The sequence below is a fragment of the Arachis ipaensis genome, chromosome B5 (genome assembly GCF_059453495.1).
Source record: "Arachis ipaensis isolate K30076 ecotype BB chromosome B5, ASM5945349v1, whole genome shotgun sequence".
NCBI classification, from domain to species: domain Eukaryota; kingdom Viridiplantae; phylum Streptophyta; class Magnoliopsida; order Fabales; family Fabaceae; genus Arachis; species Arachis ipaensis.
This window is the reverse complement of record NC_142440.1, coordinates 78,065,929-78,093,042: the sequence shown is the minus strand read 5'-3', so window position 1 is coordinate 78,093,042 and position 27,114 is coordinate 78,065,929. Positions and strand designations below refer to the sequence as shown.

Sequence of the window (27,114 nt, the reverse complement as noted above, 5' to 3'; positions counted from 1 at the left end):
ACATTCTGCTTCTAAAGTTGCTAAGATGATGGCTCGGATCGGAGGTACCGTCCTATGGGGTCATGTCGGGAGCTTTGAAATCCTTCGGAACCTTAGCTTCCATGATTTCTTTGCTGAAGGGATCTTGATCCTTGTGGGGGCTGTCGCCGTGACCGGGTTGAGCTGTTTTAGTTTTGAGATCAACTTCAACCTTTAAAAGCTTATCTTCTAGCTCTCACCGTCATCTAGCTTCTCTTCGGAGGTCCCTCTCAGCTTCACGTTGGTGTTCTGCCTCTTGTTCGAGCTGTTTAAGCCGATCTTGTTGTTCTCAGAGGGCTTCCAGAATTTCTTAGTTTGGAGACTGCTTATCTCCCTTTTGTAGAGGTGTATGTATCTTTGGGTATGGTATCCACATTTTTGTTTGGCATTTTGTCTACCAAACCAGAGTTGTGGTCGTTGTCATGGTCGTCCACCATGTTGATGGGACGACTTCCAGGTTCCCCGGCAACGGCGCCAATGTTCTGAGGGTTACCTGAAACTGTAGGTCGATCTCAGTTGAAATCTGCTGTGGTGGCCAGAGCAGTCGTGTCTGACTTGTTGGAGCTGGTGGAGTGATGAGCGGATAATTTATGCGCTTTTTGGCATTGTTTTTATATAGTTTTTAGTATGATTTGATTAGTTTTTAGTATATTTTTATTAGTTTTTAATTAAAAATCACATTTTTGGACTTTACTAGGAGTTTTTGTGTTTTTTTGTGATTCCAGGTATTTTTTGACTGAAATTGAAGGACTTGAGCAAAAATCTGATTCAGAGGCTGAAGAAGGACTGCAGATGCTATTGGATTCTGACCTCCCTGCACTCAAAGTGGATTTTCTGGAGCTACAGAAACCCAAATGGCACGCTCTCAATTGCATTGGAAAGTAGACATCCAGGGCTTTCCAGCAATATATATGTATTTTCTGGCTGAAATTGAGGGACCTAAGCAAAATCTGATTCAGTGGCTGAAGAAGGACTGCAGATGCTGTTGGATTCTGACCTCCCTGCACTCAAAGTGGATTTTCTGGAGCTACAGAAACTCAAATGGCGCGCTTTCAAATGCTTTGGAAAGTAGACATCCAGGTCTTCCAAAAATATATAATAGTCCATACTTTGCCCAAGTTTAGACGATGTAAACTGGCGTTTAACGCCAGCTTTCTGCCCTATTCTGGCGTTAAATGCCAGAAACAAGTTGCAAAGCAGAGTTAAACGCCAGAAACAAGTTACAAACTGGCGTTCAACTCCAAGGAAGACCTCTACACGTGAAAGCTTCAATGCTCAGCCCAAGCACACACCAAGTGGGCCTGAAAGTGGATTTCTGCATCATTTACTCATTTTTGTAAACCCTAGTAACTAGTTTAGTATAAATAGGAATTTTTACTATTGTATTTACATCTCTGGTTAGTCTTTGACTAATTTTATGTTCTGAGATCACGTTTAGAGGGCTGGCCATTCGGCCATGCCTAGACCTTGCTCTTATGTATTTTCAACGGTAGAGTTTCTACACACCATAGATTAAGGTGTGGAGCTCTGCTGTTCCTCATGAATTAATGCAAAGTACTATTGTTTTTCTATTCAACTCAAGCCTATTTCTTCTCTAAGATATTCATTCACACACAAGAACATGATGAATGTGATGATTATGTGACGCTCATCACCATTCTCACTTATGAACGCGTGCCTGACAAACACTTCTGTTCTACATGAAAGCAAGCTTGAATGCATATCTCTTAGCCTCCTGATCTACGATCAGAGTCTTCATGGTATAAGCTAGAATTATTGGCGGCCATTCTTGAGATCCGGAAAGTCTAAACCTTGTCTGTGGTATTCCGAGTAGGATCTGGGAAGGGATGGCTGTGACGAGCTTCAAACTCGCGAGTGCTGGGCGTAGTGACAGACGCAAAAGGATTACTGGATCCTATTCTAGCATGATCGATAATCGACAGATGATTAGCCGTACGGTGACAGCACATTTAGACCATTTTCACTGAGAGGACGGGATGTAGCCATTGACAACGGTGATTCCCAATATACAGCTTGCCATGGAAAGGAGTTTGAATGATTGGATGAAAGCAGTAGGAAAGCAGAGGTTCAGAAGGAATAAAAGCATCTCCATGTGCTTATCTGAAATTCTCACCAATGAATTACATAAGTATTTCTATCCTATTTTATATTTTAATTATATTTTAATTATCAAATCTCCATAACCAATTGAATCTGCCTGACTGAGATTTACAAGGTGACCATAGCTTGCTTCAAACTGACAATCTCCGTGGGATCGACCCTTACTCACGTAAGGTTTATTACTTGGACGACCCAGTGCACTTGCTGGTTAGTTGTGCGAAGTTATGACAAAGAACTAAGATTATGAACGTGCGTATTAAGTTTTTGTTGCTGTTACCAAGGAATGAACGATCACGATTTCGTGCACCAAGTTTTTGGCGCCGTTGCCGGGGATTGTTCGAGTTTGGACAACTGACGGTTCATCTTGTTGCTCAGATTAGGTAATTTTATTTTAATTTTATGTTTTTGTTTTTATTCTTTTTATTTTCGAAAAATTTTCAAAAAAAAATATATTTAATTATTCTATGTTCTTCAGAATTTTTATGAATGAATTCTAGAGTTTCATGATGATCTGTTGAAGTCTGGCTGGCTGTAAAGCCATGTCTAATCCTTTGGACTGAGGTTTCAACTATCATTAGAGAAGAGCTTCTTTGTCTTTCTCAGCAATTTAGCTTTTGTATGTAATGATCTGCTAAAGCTTGGCTGGCTATTGGCCATGTCTAGTGTTTTGGACCGGAGCTTTCACTGAAAGCTTGGCTGGCTAGTAAGCCATGTCTAATTCCTGGACCGGAGTTTTAGACTAACATTGCATGATTCCTGGAATTCCCATTAAAAATTTTGAAATCCTTATTTTTCTCTTCCAATTAATTTTCGAAAAAAAAAATTAATAAAATCATAAAACCAAAAATAATTTTGTGTTTCTTGTTTGAGTCTAGTGTCAAATTTTAAGTTTGGTGTCAATTGCATGTTCTAATTTTTCATAAAAATTTTCGAAAACTCATGAATAATGTTCTTCATGATCTTCAAGTTGTTCTTCATGAATTTCCTTGTTTGATCTTTGCATTTCCTTATTTTGTGTCTTTTCTTGTTTTCCATATGCATTTTTGAATTATTAGTGTGTAAAGTTTGAAAAGTTCTATGTTTGGTGTCTTGCATGTTTTTCTTTTCTTAAAAAATTTCAAAAATAAGTCTTGATGTTCATCTTGATCTTCAAAGTGTTCTTGGTGTTCATGTTGACATTCAAAGTGTTCTAGCATGCATCATGTGTTTTGATCTTGAATTTTCATGTTTTGAGTCATTTTGATGTTTTTCTCTTTCTTCATTAAAAATTCAAAAATAAAAAAAATATATCTTTCCGTTATTCTCTCATAAGTTTTCAAAAATTTGGTTTGATTTAGTCAAAAAGTTTTTAAATTTAATTGTTTTTATGAGTCAAATCAAATTTTCAATTTAAAAATTCTATCTTTTTCAAATCGTTTTCAAAAATCAAATCTTTTTCATTTTTCTTTCATATTTTCAAAAATTCAAATTGATTTTCAAAAATCTTTTTCTTATTTTATTCCATATTTTTCAAAATCTTTACTAACAATTAATGTGATTGATTCAAAAATTTTAAGTTTGTTACTTGCCTAGTAAGAAAGGTTCAATCTTTAAATTTTAAAATCATATCTTTTTATTTTTTGTTAGTCAAGTAATCAACTTTAATTTTCAAAATCAAATCTTTTTAAATTTATTCTTCAAATATTTTTCAAAATAAATGTCAATCACATCTTTTTCAAAATCAATTTCAAAATCTTTTCTAACCTCTTATCTTTTTAAAATTGATTTTCAAATATTTTTCAAATTAATCCTATCTTTTTGTTTGATTCTTATCTTTTTCAAAACTACCTAACTAATTTTCTCTCTCTAATTTTCGAAAATCACTAACCTCTTTTTCAAAATTTCTTTTCATTAACTAATTATTTTAAATTTTAATTTTAATTTTATTCCTTTTCGTATTTTCGAATTATAACTAATATTTAAAATAAAAACAAAAATATTTTTATTTTATTTTATTTAATTTTCGAATTCATCTCTCTCTCATATCCTTCTATTTATTTATTTATCTACTAACACCCCTCTTTCACTCAAAAAATTCGAACCCACTCCTCTCCTCTGTGTTCGAATTCTTATCTTTTCCTTCTGCTATTCTTCTCTTCTTATACTCATATAAGGAATCTCTATACTGTGACATAGAGGATTCCATATTTTCTTTTCTGTTATCTTCTTTTTCATATGAGTAGGAACAAGGATAAGAACATTCTTGTTGAAACTGATCCTGAACCTGAAAGGACTCTGAAGAGGAAGCTAAGGAAAGCTAAAGCACAACTCTCTGGAGAAAATTTGACAGAAATTTTCGAAAAAGAAGGAGACATGGCCGAACCCAACAACAATACAAGGAAGATACTTGGTGACTTCACTGCACCAAATTCCAACTTACATGGAAGAAGCATCTCAATCCCTGCCATTGGAGCAAACAATTTTGAGCTAAAACCTCAATTAGTTTCTCTGATGCAACATAATTGCAAGTTTCATGGACTTCCATCAGAAGATCCTTTTCAGTTCTTAACTGAATTCTTGTAGATCTGCGATACTGTTAAGACCAATGGGGTTGATCCTGAGGTCTATAGGCTTATGCTTTTCCCATTTGCTGTAAGAGACAGAGCTAGAATATGGTTGGACTCTCAACCTAAAGATAGCCTGAACTCTTGGGATAAGCTGGTCACGGCTTTCTTAGCCAAGTTCTTTCCTCCTCAAAAGCTTAGCAAACTTAGAGTGGATGTTCAAACTTTCAAACAGAAAGAAGGTGAATCCCTCTATGAAGCTTGGGAGAGATACAAGCAACTGACCAAAAAGTGTCCTTCTGACATGCTTTCAGAATGGACCATCCTGGATATATTCTATGATGGTCTGTCTGAATTATCTAAGATGTCATTGGACTATTCTGTAGGTGGATCCATTCACCTAAAGAAAATGCCTGTAGAAGCTCAGGAACTCATTGACATGGTTGCAAATAACCAGTTCATGTACACTTCTGAAAGGAATCCTGTGAATAATGGGATGCCTCAGAGGAAGGGAGTTCTTAAAATTGATACTCTAAATGCCATATTGGCTCAGAACAAAATATTGACTCAGCAAGTCAATATGATTTCTCAGAGTCTGAATGGATTGCAAGCTGCATCCAACAGTACTAAAGAAGCATCTTCTGAAGAAAAAGCTTATGATCCTGAGAACCCTGCAATTGCAGAGGTGAATTACATGGGAGAACCCTATGGAAACACCTATAATTCCTCATGGAGAAATCATCCAAATTTCTCATGGAAGGATTAACAAAAGCCTCAACAAGGCTTTAATAATGGTGGAAAAAATAGGTTTAGCAATAGCAAGCCTTTTCCATTATCCTCTCAGCAACAGACAGAGAATTCGGAGCAGAATTCATCTAGCTTAGCAAATATAGTCTCTGATCTATCTAAGGCCATTCTAAGCTTCATGAATGAAACAAGGTCCTCCATTAGAAATTTGGAGGCACAAGTGGGCCAGCTGAGTAAAAGAGTCACTGAAATTCCTCCTAGTACTCTCCCAAGCAATACAGAAGATAATCCAAAAAGAGAGTGCAAAGCCATAACCTTACTTGGTGTGGCCGAACCCAGAGAGGAGGAGAAAGACGTGAATCCTAGTGAGGAAGACCTCCTGGTACGTTCACTGACCAATAAGGAGTTTCCCTTTGAGGAACCAAAGGAATCTGAGGCTCATCTAGAGACCATAGAGATTCCATTGAACCTCTTTTTACTATTCATGAGCTCTGATGACTATTCTTCCTCTGAAGAGGATGAAGACACCATTAAAGAGCATGTTGCTAAATATCTAGGAGCCATCATGAAGTTGAATGCCAGTTTATTTGGTAATGATACTTGGGAGGATGAACCCCCCTTGTTCACCAATGAACTAAGTACATTGATAAGGCAGACATTGCCTCAGAAGAAACTGGATCCCGAAAAGTTCTTCATACCTTGTACTATAGGTACCATGACCTTTGAGAAGGCTCTGTGTGACCTTGGGTCAGGGATAAACCTCATGCCACTCTCTGTAATAGAGAAACTGGGAATCTATGAGGTACAAGCTGCAAGAATCTCACTAGAGATGGCAGACAAATCAATGAAACAGGCTTATGGATTTGTAGAGGACTTGTTAGTAAAGGTTGAAGGCCTTTACATCCCTACTGATTTCATAATCCTAGACACTGGGAATGATGAGGATGAATCCATCATCCTTGGAAGACCCTTCCTAGCCACAGCAAAAGCTGTGATTGATGTGGACAGAGGAGAGTTGGTCCTTCAACTGAATAAGGACTACCTTGTATTTAAGACTCAAGGTTCTCCTTCTGTAACCATGGAGAGGAAACATGAAAAGCTTCTCTCAGTGCAGAGTCAACCAAAGCCCCCACAGTCAAACTCTAAGTTTGGTGTTAGGAGGCCACAACCAAACTCTATGTTTGGTGTTGAACCCCCACATTCAAACTCTAAGTTTGGTGTTGGGAGGTCCCAACAATGATCTGAACATCTGTGAGGCTCCATGAGAGCTCACTGTCAAGCTATTGACATTAAAGAAGCGCTTGTTGGCAACCCAATGTTATTTAATTATATCTATTTATTTTCCATTGCTATTTTATATTTTCTTTAGGTTGATGATCATGTGAAGTCACAAAAACTACTGAAAAATAAAAAACAGAATGAAAAAATAGCATTAAAAATAGCTCACCCTGGAGGAAGAGCTTACTGGCGTTTAAACGCCAGTAAGAAGCATCAAACTGGTGTTTAACGCCAGAAAAAAGCATCAAGCTGGCGTTAAACGCCAGAAACAAGCACCAGACTGGCGTTTAACACCAGAACAGAGCATGGAATTGGCGTTAAATGCCAGGAACAAGCAGCAAGCTGGCGTTTGACGCCAGACATGCATTCTAAGGGCGTTTGCACGTCTAAATGGAGTAGGGATGTTAAGTCCTTGACCCCTCTGGATCTGTGGACCCCACAGGATCCCCACCTACCCCACCTCTTCTTCTCTCCTCTTCACACCTTTTTATACCTCTCTTCCCCAAATACCCTTCACCAATCACCTCCATACCTCTTCCCTAAATACCCTTAACCACTCACATCCATCCACTCTTCCCCATAAACCCCACCTACCTCCAAAATTCAAATTCTTTTCCTTCCCAAACCCAACCTTAATGGCCGAAACCTACCCTCCACCCCACCCCTATATAAACCCCTCAACACTACTCCATTTTCACACATTACAACCACCACTTCTCCCCCTTGGCCGAATACACCTTCTCCCTCCATCTCCTCTATTTTCTTCTTCTTCTACTACTTCCTTTCTTCTTTTGCTCAGGGACGAGCAAACCTTTTAAGTTTGGTGTGGTAAAAGCATTACTTTTTTATTTTCCATAACCATTAATGGCACCTAAGGCCAGAGAAACCTCATGAAAGAGGAAAGGGAAGGCAATTGCTTCCACCTCTGAGTCATGGGAGATGGAGAGATTCATCTCAAAGGTCCATCAAGACCACTTCTATAATGTTGTGGCCAAGAAAAAGGTGATCCCTGAGGTCCCTTTTAAGCTCAAAAAGAGCGAATATCCGGAGATCCGACCAGAGATTAGAAGAAGAGGATGGGAAGTTCTCTCTAATCCTATTCAACAAGTCGGGATCTTAATGGTTCAAGAGTTCTATGCAAATGCATGGATCACTAGGAACCATGATCAAAGTAGGAACCCGAATCCAAAGAATTGGCTTACAATCGTTCGGGGGAAATACTTAGATTACAGTCCGGAAAATGTAAGGTTGGCGTTCAACTTGCCAATGATGCAAGAAAATGCACGCCCCTACACTAGAAGGGTCAACTTTGATCAAAGGTTGGACCAAGTCCTCATGGACATATGTGTGGAAGGAGCTCAATAGAAAGTTGACTCAAGAGGTAAGCCGGTTCAATTGAGAAGACCGGACCTTAAGCCTGTAGCTAGAGGATGGTTGGAGTTCATCCAACGCTCAATTATTCCTACTAGCAACCAGTCTGAAGTTACTGTAGACCGGGCCATCATGATCCATACTATCATGATTGGGGAGGAAGTGGAAGTTCATGAGATTATACCTCAAGAACTCTACAAGGTTGCTGACAAGTCATCCACTTTGGCAAGGTTAGCCTTTCCTCACCTTATTTGCCACCTCTGCAATTCGGCTGGAATTGACATAGAGGGAGATATCCTCATTGATGAGGACAAACCCAGCACTAAGAAAAGGATGGAGCAAACAAGAGATCATGGACCACAACAAGAGCATGAGGAAATTCCTCACCATGAAATCCCTGAGATGCCTCAAGGGATGCACTTCCCTCCATAAAACTATTGGGAGCAAATCAACACCTGCCTAGGAAAATTAAGTTCCAACATGGAACAACACCAAGAGCACTCCATCATTCTCCATGAGATTAGAGAAGATCAAAGAGCTATGAGGGAGGAGCAACAAAGACAAGGAAGAGACATAGAGGAGCTCAAGAGCACCATTAGTTCTTCAAGAAGAGGAAGACGCCACCCTCACTAAGGTGAACCCGTTCCTTAATCTCTTTGTTCTTATTTTCCTGTTTTTCGGTTCTTGAGCCTTATGTTTTATTTATGTTTGTGTCTTTACTATATGATCATTAGTGTTTAAGTGTCTATGAGCTATGAATGTCCTATGAATCCATCACCTCTCTTAATTGAAAAATGTTCTAAAAACAAAAGAACAAGAAGTACATGGTATCGAATTCATCCTTGAAATTAGTTTAATTATTTTGATGTGGTGACAATACTTTTTGTTTTCTGAATGAATGCTTGAACAGTGCATATGTCTTTTGAATTTTTTGTCTATGAATGTTAAAATTGTTGGCTCTTGAAAGAATGATGAAAAAGGAGAAATGTTATTTGATGATCTAAAAAATCATAAAAATGATTCTTGAAGCAAGGAAAAGCAGTGAATAGAGAAAAGCTTGCGAAAAAAAAGGAAAGAAAAAAAAAGAAGCAAGTAGAAAAATTTAATAGCCCTTAAAACCAAAAGACAAGGGTAATAAAAAGGATCCAAGACTTTGAGCATCAGTGGATAGGAGGGCCCAAAGGAATAAAATCCTGGCCTAAGCGGCTAAACCAAGCTGTCCCTAACCATGTGCTTGTGGTGTGAAGGTGTCAAGTGAAAAGCTTGAGACTGAGCGGTTAAAGTCAATGTCCAAAGCAAAAACAGAGTGCTTAAGAACCCTAGACACCTCTAATTGGGGACATTAGCAAAGCTGAGTCACAATCTGAAAAGGTTCACCCAATTATGTGTTTGTGGCATTTATGTATCCGGTGGTAATATTGGAAAACAAAGTGCTTAGGGCCACGGCCAAGACTCATAAAATAGCTGTGTTCAAGAATCAACATACTGGACTAGGAGAATCAATAACACTATCTGAATTCTGAGTTCCCATAGATGCCAATCATTCTGAACTTCAAAGGATAAAGTAAGATGCCAAAACTGTTCAGAGGTAAAAAGCTACTAGTCCCGCTCATCTAATTGGAGCTAAGTTTCATTGTTATTTGGAATTTATAGTATATTCTCTTCTTTTTATCCTATTTGATTTTCAGTTGCTTGGGGACAAGCAACAATTTAAGTTTGGTGTTGTGATGAGCGGATAATTTATACGCTTTTTGGCATTGTTTTTACATAGTTTTTAGTATGATTTGATTAGTTTTTAGTATATTTTTATTAGTTTTTAATTAAAAATCACATTTCTGGACTTTACTAGGAGTTTGTGTGTTTTTCTATGATTTCGGGTATTTTCTAACTGAAATTGAAGGACTTGAGCAAAAATCTAATTCAGAGGCTGAAGAAGGACTGCAGATGCTGTTGGATTCTGACCTCCCTGCACTCAAAGTGGATTTTCTGGAGCTACAAAAACCCAAATGGCACGCTCTCAATTGCGTTGGAAAGTAGACATCCAGAGCTTTCCAGCAATATATATGTATTTTCTGGCTGAAATTGAGGGACTTGAGCAAAATCTGATTCAGAGGTTGAATAAGGACTGCAGATGCTGTTGGATTCTGACCTCCCTACACTCAAAGTGGATTTTCTAGAGCTACCGAAACTCAAATGGCGCACTTTCAATTGCGTTGGAAAGTAGACATCTAGGGATTTCCAGCAATATATAATAGTCCATACTTTTCTCAAGTTTCGATGACGCAAACTGGCGTTTAACGCCAGCTTTCTGCCCTATTCTGGCATTAAATGCCAGAAACAAGTTGCAAAGCAGAGTTAAACGCCAGAAACAAGTTACAAACTGGCGTTCAACTCCAAGGAAGACCTCTACACATGAAAGCTTCAACGCTCAGCCCAAACACACACCAAGTGGGCCCGGAAGTGGATTTCTGCATCATTTACTCATTTCTGTAAACCCTAGTAACTAGTTTAGTATAAATAGGACTTTTTACTATTGTATTTACATCTCTGGTTAGTCTTTGTCTAATTTTATGTTCTGAGATCACGTTTAGGGGGCTGGCCATTCGGCCATGCCTGGACCTTGTTCTTTTGTATTTTCAATGGTATAGTTTCTACACACCATAGATTAAGGTGTGGACCTCTGCTATTCCTCATGAATTAATGCAAAGTACTATTGTTTTTCTATTCAACTCAAGCCTATTTCTTCTCTAAGATATTTATTCGCACACAAGAACATGATGAATGTGATGATTATGTGACACTCATCACCATTCTCACTTATGAACGTGTGTCTAACAAACACTTCCATTCTTCATGAAACAAGCTTGAATGCATATCTCTTAGCCTCCTGATCTACGATCAGAGTCTTCGTGGAATAGGCTAGAATTATTGGCGGCCATTCTTGAGATTCGAAAAGTCTAAACCTTGTCTGTGGTATTCCGAGTAGGATCTGGGAAGGGATGGCTGTGACGAGCTTCAAACTCGCGAGTGCTGGGCGTAGTGACAGACGCAAAAGGATTACTGAATCCTATTCCAGCATGATCGAGAACTGACAGATGATTAGCCGTACGGTGACAGCGCATTTGGACCATTTTCACTGAGAGGATGAGATGTAGCCATTGACAATTGTAATGCCCAATATACAGCTTACCATGGAAAGGAGTATGAATGATTGGATGAAAGCAGTAGGAAAGCAAAGGTTCAGAAGGAATAAAAGCATCTCCATACGCTTATCTGAAATTCTCACCAATGAATTACATAAGTATTTCAATCCTATTTTATATTTTAATTATATTTTAATTATCAAATCTCCATAACCAATTGACTTCGCCAGACTGAGATTTACAAGGTGACCATAGCTTGCTTCAAACCGACAATCTCCGTGGGATCGACCCTTACTCACATAAGGTTTCTTACTTGGACGACCCAGCACTTGTTGGTTAGTTGTGCGAAGTTGTGACAAAGAACTAAGATTATGAATGTGCGTATTAAGTTTTTGGCGCCGTTACCAAGGAATGAACGATCACGATTTCGTGCACCATGGTTCATCACCGGAGGGTGGTGGTACCTGCAAGAGACTTCGATGCTTAAGTTAGCATGGGCTTTAAACAGGTTTTTAGTAGAATCAGAGTATGAGTTATACCTGGGTGCTCGAGTGTATTTATATTAGTGTAGAGTGACCTTTCTGGAGATAAGATAATTATCTTATCTTATCTTATCTTTGAGTAAAGTCATCTTATCTTTGAGTGAAGTCATCTTATCTTTTGGGGGACCGCCCTTATTTTTCTAGGCTTTGGCTGCCTTTAGATTAGACTGTGTCCCTTTATTTGGGCCTGCCTGAGCTCTCTGTAGCGATTTGGCCGAACTCTTTGAGAAGAGGTCGGGAAATGCCAGACCTGAGGAGGTCGGTTGAATTGTCTTTAATCAGCCCGGGTCGTATAGCTCGACCCAGGGCATGAACAATAACCATTGACACTAGCCTTCTACTAAGTTAATTAGTAGCTAGGTTAGAACTTATGGATTAATGTTGATCAAGCCTATTTGACATACTTCAAGCATACAGGTAGACTTAATGGGTTGGTCCCTCATAATTGTCAATATATATTTTGTAGACAAGGATGGTGATCTCAAATTTCTATATTTAGCCAAGAGTTCTTTTCCTTTCTTTTATTAGTTCTTGTTATCTACTTTCTTGCTTTTATATTTCCTTGCCAATTATAAATCAACCCCCCCTTATTCTTCATAGCCAATAATTGAGCACTTCATTGCAATTCCTTGTGAGACGACCCGAGGTTTGAATACTTCGGTTAATTTTCATTGGGATTTGTACTTGTGACAACCAAAATCTTTAAAATTTGATTTGAGTATTATTAGTTGGTTGGAAACTATACTACCACTGAAATTATTTTGTGTGAAATTCTTAACCATACGAAAATATTCTTTCAGTAGCTTTAAACTCAACCCTTAACTTATTACTCAGGTGCAGCAAAACTGCCAGTATTCTGGGCTTCCTCAGGAAGAACCTACAGAATTCCTGGTAGATTTCTTAAAGATTGCTGACACAGTACACAGTGAGGCAGTAGACCAAGATTTCTACAGATTATTGCTTTTTCATTTTGCAATAAAGGACCAAGCAAAAAGGTGGTTGGATAACCAGCCTAAAGCTAGTTTAAAAACTTAGAAACAGTTAGTGGACGAGTTTTAAACCAATACTTTCCCCCAAGAAAGATGAACCAGCTGAGACTGGACATCCAAGGCTTCAAACAAGGAGATGGTGAATCTCTTTATCATGCCTGGGAGAGGTATAGGAGGATGCTAAGAAAATGTCCCACTGAAATGTTTTCAGAATGGGTACAGTTAGAAATCTTCTACTATGGGCTTTCAGACATGGCTAGAATGTCCTTGGACCACTCTGCTAGTGGTTTCATGCACATGAGATAGACCATTGGAGAGGCTCGAGAGCTTATTGAGACCTCTATAAAAGGAGAAGTTAAGGTAGTAGTTGCTAAACCTAACCCTCCAGAGCAGGATGGCCCATTGACTCAGCAATCGCAAGCCCTTACCCAGCAAATGCTAGAACTACAAGAGGCTCTGCGAGAAACTCAAGCTTCTAACAGAAATGTGGAAGCCCAGTTGAATCAAACAACGCAGTAGTTATCTAAGCAGATAACAGATGAATACCAGGCTATCCAATTGAGTGGGAAAACCTTAAGCACCCAACCTCAGTACAATAAAAATGAAAGGCCCATTGAGGATACCTAGGTCTCTGCACAAAATGACTCTGGGTGTTTAAACGCTTAGAGAGACATCCCTTTTGGTGTCGAAAGCCAGAAAAGGGTAGAGACTGGGCGTTGAAATGCCCAGAGAGGTATCCCTCCTGGCGTTGAACGCCAGGAAAGGGCAGAGACTGGGCATTCAAATACCTAGGGGGGCAGCAGCATGGCGTTGAATGCCCAAGAAAGGGAGGTCAGCAATTCACTAATAACAACCCTTCTAAGCAAGCTAGTAACCCCCATTCCAGCATACAAAGCATTCAGCCTTCATCAACCAAGGTTGATGATTATAAGGCTAAGATGCCATTTCCTCAGAAACTCTGTCAAGAGGAAATGGATAAATAGTTTACCCGCTTTGCAGAGTGTTCATACCCTGGGTCAAGCTGTACGATCCGGGCTGGTTAAAGACAAGTCGACTGACCTCTTCAGGTCAGGACTGTCCGACCACGTTTCAAAGAGCTCGGCCAAGTCACTAGGAAAGCCCAAAAAGGGCCCAAACAGAGGAACACAACCCAAACTCAAAGGCAACCCAAGCCTAGAGAGATAAGGGCGGTTCCCTTGACGATAAGATGATTTCACTCAAAGATAAGATAAGATAACTATCTTATCTCCAGAAAAGTCACTCCACACCATTATAAATACACTGGAGCACCCAGGTATAACTCATACACTGATTGTACTAAAAACTTGCTTAATACCCTTGCTAACTTAAGCATCGGAGTCCCTTGCAGGTACCACCACCCTCCGGTGACGAAGGATCAGTGACGTGGCAGAAATTGGCTAATTGAGAATTGATATAAGTTGTGCGTTGCAAGTATAGTTCTTAACCAACCAGAAATTCGCTTATCAATTTAGAAAGGTTGTCACAAAAATTAAAATTTAAAATACTGGGAGTATGAATCCCAGGTCGTCTCCCAACGAGTTGCAGAAAGGTGTGCTATTTTATTAATCAGATATTTTTAGAAAGAGTTTGAGTTGAATAAACAGGAAATTAAATTAGAGAAATTAAGTAATTTAATTAAAAGCCTTGACTGGGAGTAGATTAGTTGGAAGCCCTATTCTTGTTGCAGTACTCTCAAGATTAATTGATAATTGAAGGTCGTTCTGTTTAGTTATCCCTTACTAAATAAGGGAAAGTCAAACAAGTTGGAATGATGTTTCTACTCACAAGTCCCAATCCGCTTACTTGGAAGGATTGGCATTAATGACTAGAGAGCCATCCAACAATAAACCCAATTACAATTTCTCCTTTGAACATTCCAACTCAAGGGTTCCTTTCAATCAACTCCCCATCAAGTCAGGGAAATACTCGCTCATTGTGAATGTAGAACTCATAACATAGGAAAGGGAATTAAAGAAAGACATGATAAATAAAACTCAAGGAAATCAATTAAAAATAAAAGTAACTCTTGTATTAATAAATTCTAAAATAATCCAATAGTAAAATTATGTAAATTAAAGGACATGGAAGAGTAAAGCCAAGTAAAGAAAACAAACTAGAATGACGAAGTCTTGATGAGGTAATAACTCTTCTCAATATCCCAACGCAAAGAGCAATCGAAATAAAAATCCTAAGAACTATGAATGTGTAGAGAGAAAACCTAGAGGAGGAGTAAAACTAGATCTAAAAACTAAAAGCTGTGTAGAATGAATGTTGTTTTTCGGTTTCTGCATATTCTCTGGCTCTAGTCTGCTTTTCTGGGCTGAAAACTGGGTCAAAACAGGGCCCAAAATCGCCCCAAGCGAATTCTGTAAATTATGCAGATCGCGCATGACACGCGATCGCGTCATTCATGCGGACGCGTCATGCGGCGTTTTGCTTTACCACGCGGGCGCGTCGTCCATGCCTCCGCGTCACTTGTGCTATTCCAATCCGCGCGGTCGCGTGAGCCATGCAACCGCGTCACTGCGATTTCCTTTCTTCCGCGCGGTTGCGTGAGCCATGCGGCCGCGTTACTTCTCGCTGGTCATCTCCTTAATTTCTTGTGTTCCTTCCATTTTTTGCAAGCTTCCTTTCCAATCTCCAACTCATTCATGCCCTATAAAGCCTGAAACACTTAACACACAGATCACGGCATCGAATGAAATAAAGGAGAATTAAAATACATAATTAAAAGTCTCTAGGAAGCAAGTTTTCAATCATGTAATAATTTTAGGAAGGAAATATAAATGCATGCTAATCATATGAATAAGTGGGTAAAGATCATGATAAAACCACGCAATTAAACACATTATAAACCATAAAATAGTGGTTTATCAACCTCCCCACACTTAAACATTAGCATGTCCTCATGCTTAGTTGAAGGAGATCAAATAAATGAGTAGGAACATGTAAAACTCATGCAATGCAATGCAACCTATATATATGAATGCAACTATATGATTTTTTTTGTCCACTTGATCAATAATAAATAAGCTCTTCAAAATAATTACAAATCAAATTCCACTAATTCAATTCTCATGCAGTAAGAATAGATAAAAATGCAAGAAGGCAGCTCATGAAAGCAGGGAATATAGAATTTTAAACATTGAACCCTCACTAATGATGTATGTACGCTCTAATCTCTCTGGTGTGTAAAGGGCAATCACTCTATCCTTCTCTAATCATGCTTTCTAATTTTTGTTCTTCTCCTAATCAATCAACAACATTTGATATACCAATGCAAACATCATGAGGTCTTTTCAAGGTTGTAATGGGGCCAAGGTAATGGTAAGGATACATATATGGCTAAGTAAGCTTATAAACTGAATCTTTAATTAACCCAAGCTTTAACATAACCTATATATATACTCTATATAACTTTAGAATCCATACCTAGCTACCCAGAATTTCTCTTTCACATTCTATACTCATGTATCAACTTTTATTTTAATTTTATCATACATGCATTGACCTTTGAATTCTTAACTTAACGTTGGGGTAATTTTGTTCCCTTATTTATTTATTGAATATTTTTTATTTTTTATTTATTTTTTATTTTTTATTTTTTTTAATATAAGCATAAAAATAAACATAGCTTATTAATGCACATAGATTTTTAATTATTATAGTTTCACATGAGTAGGTATCCAAATTCCCATTATATTATCATGACACATTCCCTTATTATCTTTTGTTCCCATAATTTTCCATACTTAATTAGCACACACAATTCTATCTTAAGCTAACCAAAGATTCAGTTTGGGATATATAATTATTTTTCTGCTTAAGGCTAGTAACATGGTAAAATATAGAACAAATGGGATTTAAAGGCTCAAAGTGGCTAACAAAAGTAATTGAAAGGGTAGGCTAAATTTGGATAAGTGAGCTAAACAATTAATGGCCTCAATCACATGCAAACATATAAATATAATAAATATTGAACATATAGGATGAAACAAAATATAGATTACAATCATAGAGAAGTAAACACACAAAAATAAAATAATTATGGTTAAATAATGTAACCATGCATAAAGGCTCAAATCTCACAGGTTGTGTGTTCTTTAGCTCAAAAATCATGTTCCAAATACAACTTCAAGCAAATTTAACATAAAAATTTAATTAAAATTAGTAAAATTTTGTTCCAAAACTAGATTCTTAGAAGAAACTTATTGTCTTTTCAATCAAGTGGAACATGCATGCAACTAATCTATTGCTATGCAATTTATCCTATTCTATAAAAGAAAAACTAACTAAATATCCTAATTTATTGGTGTTTAGGGAAGAGAAATTACCTCTGAAAGTCAGGTACTGACCGACCTCCCCACACTTAAGGCTTTGCACCGTCCTCGGTACCATCTGTTAGGAACAAGGGTGGGCTGGTAGCAGTATCTCCACAGTTGGGACCATCATGGCTCCCTGTGCTGGTAAAGGAAGTGGAGTCCGGGGTGTCTGAGTCCTTCAATTTTACCATAATCAGCTCCTTGAGGTATGTGAATTGGCGCTTGTTACGGCGCTCTCTCATCTTAGCTTTGTGTTCCTACCAATCCAACCTTTCGAGTATCTGATGGAGCAGTTGGTCTGTGGCAGGTGCTTGTGGTACGGAAGGAGGAATGTCCTGAGCCGGTTCAGTGGGCTGGCTTGTAGTGGCTGCTGAGGATCTGATATATATTTCCCATCAGGGACATATTGATCATCTCGTGGAAGTATGGCTTTGGTGTCCCCAGCTCTGAAGGAGACTCCGGCTGCTGAGACGATATCTGAGACCAAGGCGGGGAAAGGTAAGTTTCCCGCGATTTGTACGTGTCCCATGGCATTCCGGATGTGTCTTGGTAGGTTCAGAGGCTGGTCTGTAAGGATGCACCATAGTAGAACGGCCATGTCCGCAGTGAAGGAGGACTCGTGAGTGCTCAAAAAGACGTAATGGGACATGATCTGTGCCCATACGCGAGCCTCCAAGGTAGTGCTGAAGCCAAAATTCCCTTAGGGCAGGTACGATGGTATCTGTAGATCCGTCGGCTGCCAAGTAGTGCAATAACTCTGAGAATGACGTCCCAGTCAAATTGGTACATCTGGCGCTTGAGTGCGGCTTCAAACCTTATGGAATAGGGGGAAGACCTAGAGCTTTTTGAATGGCCTCTTCTGTAATAGGGACTTGCTTCTGACGGACAAAGACAGACTGCAGGGTTGGTAAGTGGAAGTTGGAGTAGAACTCGACTACCCAAGAAAGATTGACCTGCCTCGGCTGTCTCTGTAGGAAACCCCATTGTCTTTGTGCAATTTGCGGCTCAACAAAGGTAGCAATATGGTTTGGGAGGAGAAGAAGGTATTCGTTGTTGTAGCTCCTTTCTGCCAGGATGGGGAACATCTGCTCACAGTAGCGATTGGGAAATCGTGCAGTGTCCTTTGCTGGGAAGGCTTTTTCTTTATCATCAACCTTTATAATCCTCTTAAGTCTCTTTGTTGAGGGTTTAACCGCAGTTGAAGAGGGTTCTGCCACTAATTCTCTTTTTGTTCCTCTTCTTGCTATGGATTTGGGAGTAGCTTTCTCTTTTCCTTTCTTGGTGGCCATTCTAAAAAAGGGAAGAGAAAGTAAATTAAATTCAAAGAGATAGAGCAAGGAAGAGAACGGAAAAGGGTGGTTATGAATGAACAATAAAAGGTAAATGATGTTATCACATGGTCATGACTACATGTGGAAAGTCATCAATGAAAAATAGTTAGTGCATATGATGACAAGTGAATGCAAGGTGTTTATTGGCATGCTGGAAAAGGCATGAGTAGCATAGATCAAGCATCACTCGTAACAAACCATCACGTTTGTATTGACAATTATTTATAACGAATAAAATATAAAAGGGTTTTTGTGAAAAACGGGCATTTAATAGTAGAGTAGAATAATGGAGAAAAGTGCAAAATGCCATATGGGCTTTTTCACAAACACATAGCATGCATGGTGAAATAATGTATGGAAAGTATTAAATTGAACATGAAAGCAACCCTTTAAAAAGTAATATATAATTGCCAAACAAATTTAGAACAATCCACAAGCATATAATGAGAAATAATGACTCAAATAAATTCTAACACCAAGTAAAAAGGAAGAAAATATGAATAATAAAAGTAAAAAGAAAAGAAAAGAAGATAACATAGAAAAATAAGAATAAAAATAGAAAAGTAAGGACAGAAGAAGAAAAAGAAAACCTTGTTAATGGGGGAGAGAGAGAGAGAGTGAGGGTGTAAAAAGTGAGAAAGAAGGAAGAAGGAAGAAGGAAGGAAGAAGAAATAAGGAGGGAAAAGAGAAAATAGGATTTGAGGAGAAAAAGATAAGATAAGTGGCAAATCAGGGAAGTTGTGCGGCGCAATCGACGCGGTCGCGTAGGGCAAATGGTCGCGTAGGCCACGCGGTCGCGTAGGGCACGCGGTCGCGCAACTTGCGCTGATACTGATTGACGGGTCGCGTCGGTCACGCGGTCGCGTGACCCGTTTTATGCCACTGGCGCGATGGCAGCCTCGCACTCGCACAACTCTCTGTTCAAAATCATTAATTGCCAAATATTGGATGACGCGATCGCATGGGGCATGCGATCGCGTGAGTGGCCATTAGAAGGATATGACGCGGTCGCGTCGGTCACGCGGCCGTGTGGGAAGGATTGTGCGTTCAGCACCAATCCAGCACCACTCTAGCACAACTTTCGGTCGTGCACCCTTTTGACGTCGAATTCTAGGGCACGCGGCCGCGTGGGTCAAGCGGTCGCGTGGGAGGCCAATGTTCCATGTGACACGGACGCGTCGGCGACGTGGTTGCGTGGGACAATTTGTGCCATTGGCACGCCTCCAGCCACGCTCCTGCGTGACTCTCTGTTTGTTTTTATTTTCTCCCATCTCCTTGCGACGCAGACGCGTCAATGATGCGGTCGCGTCGCGTAACCCCTTTTTTTTCAATTAAAAATAAAAGTATGTAAAAGCAGATGCACGAAATGTACTAATAAAGAGAAGGGTTATTAAATAGAAAAAACTAAAAATAAAGAAAAAATGATCATACCATGGTGGGTTGTCTCCCACCTAGCACTTTGCTTTAACATCCATAAGTTGGACGCTCCATTAGCTCAATCTTTGGCTATGTGAGGATCTTCCAAGAGGAAGATCTCGAGCTCCTTATTTTTCTGCATCCACTCTCCATGGTACAGCTTTAAACGATGTCCATTAACTTTGATAAGTTCAGAGCTGGAAGGATGGCTTAGGTGATAAACTCCGTACGGTTCGGTCTTCTCTACTCTGTATGGACCATCCCATCTTGATCTCAACTTGCATGGCATGAGTCTCAGTCGAGATTTGTAAAAAAGGACTAAGTCCCCAGGTTGGAACTCTTTTCTCTTAATGTGCTGATCATGTACAGCCTTCATCTTCTCCTTGTATAGTCTGGAGTTTTCATAAGCTTCTAGGCGAAGGCTTTCCAATTCTTGCAGTTGCAATTTCCTTTCAGCTCCGGCTTTCTCAATTCCCATGTTGCACTCCTTTACTGCCCAAAAGGCTTTGTGCTCGACTTCAACAGGGAGATGCCAAGTTTTTCCATAGACTAAGCGGAAAGGACTCATCCCAATGGGTGTCTTGTATGCGGTTATGTACGCCCAAAGTGCATCTTGTAGCCTGGTGCTCCAATCTCTTCTATGAGGTTTGACTATCTTCTGCAAGATATGCTTTATCTCTCTGTTTGACACCTCAGCTTGCCCATTAGTCTGAGGATGGTAGGCTGTTGCAACCTTATGAATTATTCCATGCTTCTTTATTAATCCTGTTAGTCTCCTGTTACAAAAATGGGTGCCTTGATCGCTCACGATTGCTCGTGGTGATCCAAAGCGACAAATAATGTGGTTTGTCACAAAGAAAACAACAGTGTTAGCATCATCAGTGCGGGTAGGAATTGCTTCCACCCATTTGGAAATATAATCCACAGCTAACAATATATAAAAATAACCATTAGAATTTAGAAATGGACCCATGAAGTCAATGCCCCAAACATCAAAAATTTCACAGAAAAGCATAATTTGTTGAGGCATCTCATCCCTCCTGGATATATTACCAAATTTTTGGCATGGAAAACAAGATCTACAAAATTCAGCAGTGTCTCTAAAAAGTGTAGGCCACCAGAATCCACAGTCTAAGATTTTTCTAGCTATTCTTTGAGGGCAAAAATGTCCTCCACACTCAGATGAGTGACAGGCCTCTAAGATGGACTGGAATTTTGATTGAGGCACACATCGTCTAATTACCTGGTCAGTGCCACATCTCCATAAATATGGTTCATCCCATATATAATATTTAGACTCGCTTTTCAGCTTGTCTCTTTGATGCTTAGAAAAGTTTGGAGGAAAAGTGCGGCTAACTAGATAATTAGCTACAGGTGCATACCAAGGGACTACCTCGGATACTGCTTGCAGGTTATCAAATGGGAAATTATCAGCTATAGGAGTGGGGTCATCTGAAATGTGCTCAAGGCGACCCAAGTGGTTTGCCACTAAATTCTGGTTACCACTCCTATCCTTAATTTCTAAATCAAATTCTTGTAATAGCAGTATCCAACGTATAAGCCTTGGTTTGGACTCCTTTTTAGCTAATAGATACTTTAGAGCTGCGTGGTCTAAGTACACTACTACCTTCGTACCAAGTAAATAGGCTCGGAATTTATCCAGAGCAAAAACAATAGCAAGAAGCTCTTTCTCAGTAGTAGTGTAATTGGACTGTGCTGCATCTAGAGTTTTAGACGCATAAGCAATAACAAAAGGATCATTACCTTCACGCTGAGCCAATGCTGCCCCTACTGCATGGTTGGAAGCGTCGCACATTATTTCGAATGGCTGGCTTCAATCTGGTCCTCTCACAATTGAAGCTTGAGTCAGAGCGGTTTCAGCTTATCAAACGCTTGTTTGCAATCATCACTGAACTCGAACTCAATATCCTTCTGCAGTAGTCTGGATAAGGGAAGTGCTACCTTACTGAAGTCCTTAATGAATCTCCTGTAAAAACCTGCATGGCCAAGGAACGAGCGGACTTCCCTCACAGAAGAGGGGTAAGGTAAACTAGAAATAACATCCACCTTTGCTGGATCTACAGAAATGCTAGTATTAGACACAACATGTCCTAGTACAATCCCTTGTTTAACCATAAAGTGATATTTTTCAAAATTTAATACAAGGTTTGTACTGACACATCTATCTAATACTTTAGATAATCCATCTAAGCAAAGGCTAAAGGAATCGCCATAAACACTAAAATCATCCATAAAAACTTCCATACAGTCCTCAATAAGATCAGAGAAAAGACTCATCATGCACTTTAGGAAGGTAACTGGTGCATTGCACAAGACAAAGGGCATTCTCTTGTAAGCATAAGTCCCAAAAGGGCATGTAAAAGTAGTCTTTTCCTGATCCTCAGGAGCTATATGAATCTGGAAATAACCTGTGTAACCATCTAGAAAACAATAATGTGATTTACTTGACAGGCGATCCAGTATTTGATCAATGAATGGAAGAGGATAGTGATCCTTACGGGTTGCTTGGTTGAGGCGTCTGTAGTCAATACAGACCCTCTAAGCGTTCTGTACTCTGGTTGCTATGAGCTCTCCGTGCTCATTCTTCACTATAGTGACTCCAGAATTCTTTGGTACTACTTGTACTGGACTTACCCATTCACTGTCTGAGATGGGATAGATGATATCTGCCTCCAGTAGTCTGGTCACTTCCTTTTTGACAACCTCTAAGATAGTGGGGTTCAGTCTTCTCTGGGGTTGACGAACGGGCCTTGCTCCGTCTTCTAAAAATATTCTGTGCTCACATACTTGAGGGTTGATGCCTATTATATCTGCCAAACTCCACCCAATTGCCTTCTTGTGCTTCCTCAGCACACTAAGTAACTGCTCTTCTTGTTGAGAAGTGAGTTCCCTTGCAATGATAACTGGACACTGTTGCTTGTCCTCAAGGAAAGCATATTTGAGGTGTGGAGGAAGGGGTTTTAATTCTATCTTCTGGTCATGGTCAGGCTTTGGGTTGTCTGGAGCTGGCAACAATGGAAAAGCACTGTCATTGTCCTCTGAGAATGTCCCCACACTTGGACCTTTCCTGTGTGCTTCTCCTCTAATTCCTCCTGGTGAACTTTAGCTACAGTTTCATCAATGATGTCACACTGGAAGATAGAATGATCTTCTGGAGGGTACTTCATAACTCCATTCAGGTTGAAACTTACTAATCGGCCATCTATTTCAAAAGAGTATGTTCCTGAAAAAGCATCCAATTTGAACTTTGATGTCTTCAGGAAAGGTCTTCCAAGTAGGATTGATTATGGCTTCTCTGAGTCATTTTGGGGCATCTGCAGAATATAAAAATCAGTGGGGAATGTGAGTCCCTTAATGCCCACTAATACATCTTCAACAACTCCAACCGCTGTAATAATGCTCTTATCTGCTAACACAAAATGAGCTGCCGACCTTTTTATGGGAGGGAGCCTCAAAATATCATATATAGACAAAGGAATTATACTCACACATGCTCCTAAATCACACATGCAGTCAGGAATTATCACACCACCAATAGTACAATTAACTATACAAGGACCTGGGTCACTACACTTTTCAGGTAAACCTCCCATTAAAGCAGATATGGAACTACCTAAAGGAATAGTTTCTAATTCATTAATTTTGTCTTTATGTATACATAAATCTTTTAGAAACTTTGCATATTTAGGTACCTGTTGAATAACATTGAAAAGAGGAACATTTACCTCAACTTTTTTGAATATCTCTACCATTTTGGGATCAGGTTCCAGCTGCTTCCTGGGCTTTCTTGCAAGTTGTGGAAAGGGGATAGGAGTGGTGTCTTCTGCAGTATCTGCGCCCTATGGTGCTCCCTTCTGTGGTTGAAATTCTTCTTTTTCAGCTATGTCCTGTATGTCCTCTTCCTCTTCAGCATCTTCTATTTCCACTACCTCTTCAGCTGAGGCGTGTTCTGGTAGGCTTGGCTCCTCTTGATTCCTCTCCTGCAGTGTGGTTCTAGACCTCAGGGTGATGGCATTAATGCCACCCTTGAGATTGGGTAATGGTTGAGAGGAAATTCCACTGGAGCTCAAAGGCTGGTTATTGGAGTTATTCATTGATCCAATCTGTGAGACAAGAGCTTGCAAAGTAGCGTTCAGACCATTTAGAGTGGCATTAATGTTATTTTCCATGGTCTATTGTCTCCGATCAATGGATTATAGTAAATCATCATTAGAAGATGAGGAAGGATAAGTAATTTGAGAGGTCTGCTGTAGGGTATTCTGTGGTCCTTGGGACTGTCTCAGGTGAGGCACTCTGTAAGGCTGGTTCTGGTTCTGCTGCCTGTTGTTGTTATTATTCCACCTCTGATTTCCCTGATTGTCTCTACCTCCTCTATTGTTGATGTCCCTCCAATTCTGGTTAGAATTGTCCTGCCATCCATGGTTGTAATTGCCACCTTAATTGTACCCTTGGTTGGGACGGTCATAGAAGTTATGAGTGGCTGCTACGGTGTTGTCTTCCTGCTGGAGCTGCGGACACTCATCAGTATAGTGGCTATAATCAGCACAGATTCTGCAAACTCTCTGTGGGACTAACTGTTGGTTTTGCTGTGGTGGAGAAGGTTGAGCTTGCTGAACTTGTTGTTGATTCAATTGCATCTGCTTCAGCAAGTTGGTCATTTCACAGATACTCTGAGTTAGAGCAGCAGTCTCTCTGCTAGAGGATACTACTGCAACGGCTTTTGAACGGCCTTGTTTCTGCCTGTGATTCCGAGTAGATTCAGCTAAGTTGCTGATCAATTGCCATGCCTCATCAGTGGTCTTGTACTTTTTCATAGACCCATTGCTAGCACTTTCCAATGTGGTCTTATCTTGGGGCCTCATGTCTTGTGTGACATAACCGAGTAATACAATCTTGTCAATCATATGGTGGGGGCATGCTTCTAGAAGATTATTGAAGCGCTCCCAGTATTCATAGAGAGTCTCAGATTCATCCTGAACAATCATGGAAATGTCTTTCCTCAGTTTATCAGTAACTTCGGCTGGAAAGAATTTTTCCAAGAATTCCCTTCTCAGTATATCCCAGTTGGATACAGTTGTTACTGGTTGAGTGTAGTACCACTCTCTTGCCTACCCCTCAAGAGAAAACGGGAAAGCTTTCAGCAAAATTGAAGTTTAATCTGCACCATCACGCCTGACAGTAGAACAGGCTGCTTGAAAATCTCTCAGGTGCTTGATAGGCTCTTGAGCAGGCAAGCCATGAAACTTGGGCATCAAATTGAGCAGTGCGGTCTTTATTTCAAAGTCTGTAGCCACCGCTGGGTGATGCGCTTGAAATGGTTGCATTGTAAAATCAGGGGCTCCAGCCTCCTGGATAGTAACTCTCCTAGCTGCTGCCATGTTACCTGCACGTAAATCAACCAAATCAGTAGAACGGGGGCTGGTTTCTTTCTCAAGTGACATTTCAGATCCGCCCTCAGAAAGGACTAACCGACGCCGAGCTTGCCTTATTCATGAAAAAGTTCTTTCAATCTCAGGATCGAATACGAGCAAGTTTGGATCAGGAAGTGAACGCGTCATCTAATGAAAGAAACAAGCAGCTCAGGGTAGCAAGATAAAATAAAATGCAAATAAATAAAATCCAATCAATAACTTTAGCACTCTATTGCAACTCCCCGGCAACGGCGCCAAAAATTGACGTTGCAGAAATTGGCTAATTAAGAATTGATATAAGTTGTGCGTTGCAAGTATAGTTCTTAACCAACCAGAAATCCGCTTATCAATATAGAAAGCTTGTCACAAAAATTAAAATTTAAAATAATGGGAGTATGAATCCCAGGTCATCTCCCAACGAGTTGCAGAAAGGTGTGCTATTTTATTAATCAAATATTTTCAGAAAGAGTTTGAGTTAAATAAACAGAAAACTAAATTGGGGAAACTAAGTAATTTAATTAAAAGCCTTGACTGGGAGTAGATTAGTTGGAAGCCCTATTCTTGTTGCAGTACTCTCAAGATTAATTGATAATTGAAGGTCGTTCTGTTTAGTTATCCCTTACTAAATAAGGGAAAGTCAAACAAGTTAGAATGATGTTTCTACTCACAAGTCCCAATCCGCTTACTTGGAAGGATTGGCGTTAGTGACTAGAGAGCCATCCAACAATAAACCCAATTACAATTTCTCCTTTGAACATTCCAACTCAAGGATTCCTTTCAATCAACTCCCCATCAAGTCAGGGAAGTACTCGCTCATTGTGAATGTAGAACTCATAACATAGGAAAGGGAATTAAAGAAAGACATGATAAATAAAACTCAAGGAAATCAATTAAAAATAAAAGTAACTCTTGTATTAATAAATTCTAAAATAATCCAATAGTAAAATTGTGTAAATTAAAGGACATGGAAGAGTAAAGCCAAGTAAAGAAAACGAACTAGAATGACGAAGTCTTGATGAGGTAATAACTCTTCTCAATATCCCAATCAAAGAGCAATCGAAATAAAAATCCTAAGAACTATGAATGTGTAGAGAGAAAACCTAGAGGAGGAGTAAAACTAGATCTAAAAACTAAAAGCTGTGTAGAATGAATGTTGTTTTTTGGTTTCTGCATATTCTCTGGCTCTAGTCTGCTTTTCTGAGCTGAAAACTGGGTCAAAACAGGGCCCAAAATCGCCCCTAGCGAATTCTGCAGATTATGCAGATCGCGCATGTCACGCGATTGCGTCATTCATGCGGACGCGTCATGCGGCGTTTTGCTTTGCCACGCGGGCGCGTTGTCCACGCCTCCGCATCACTTGTGCTATTCCAATCCGCGCGGTCGCGTGAGCCATGCGACTGCGTCACTGCAATTTCCTCTCTTCTGCGCGGTTGCGTGAGCCATGCGGCCGCGTCACTTCTCACTGGTAATCTCCTTAATTTCTTGTGTTCCTTCCATTTTTTGCAAGTTTCCTTTCCAATCTCCAACTCATTCATGCCCTGTAAAGCCTGAAACACTTAACACACAGATCACAGAATCGAATGGAATAAAGGAGAATTAAAATACATAATTAAAAGTCTCTAGGAAGCAAGTTTTCAATCATGTAATAATTTTAGGAAGGAAATATAAATGCATGCTAATCATATGAATAACTGGGTAAAGATCATGATAAAACCACGCAATTAAACACATTATAAACCATAAAATAGTGGTTTATCAATTAGTATCACCAACAAGTCCAACAAAGTCGGACACGGCGGTTCCGTCCACTACCCACAAGTCGGACACATCAGCACCGACC

The 27,114-nt window shown here is 39.7% G+C and overlaps 2 non-coding genes across 2 annotated transcripts; one reads left to right on the top strand and one right to left on the bottom strand.

The window, feature by feature from the left end:
- Positions 1 to 4,884: 4,884 nt before the first annotated feature.
- Positions 4,885 to 4,992, bottom strand: LOC148564697 (small nucleolar RNA R71). Its single transcript, XR_015885555.1, has one exon. It is a non-coding gene; the product is annotated as a small nucleolar RNA R71 (small nucleolar RNA).
- Positions 4,993 to 24,761: 19,769 nt separating this feature from the next.
- On the top strand, positions 24,762 to 24,869 carry LOC148564696 (small nucleolar RNA R71). Its single transcript, XR_015884515.1, has one exon. It is a non-coding gene; the product is annotated as a small nucleolar RNA R71 (small nucleolar RNA).
- Positions 24,870 to 27,114: the final 2,245 nt, after the last annotated feature.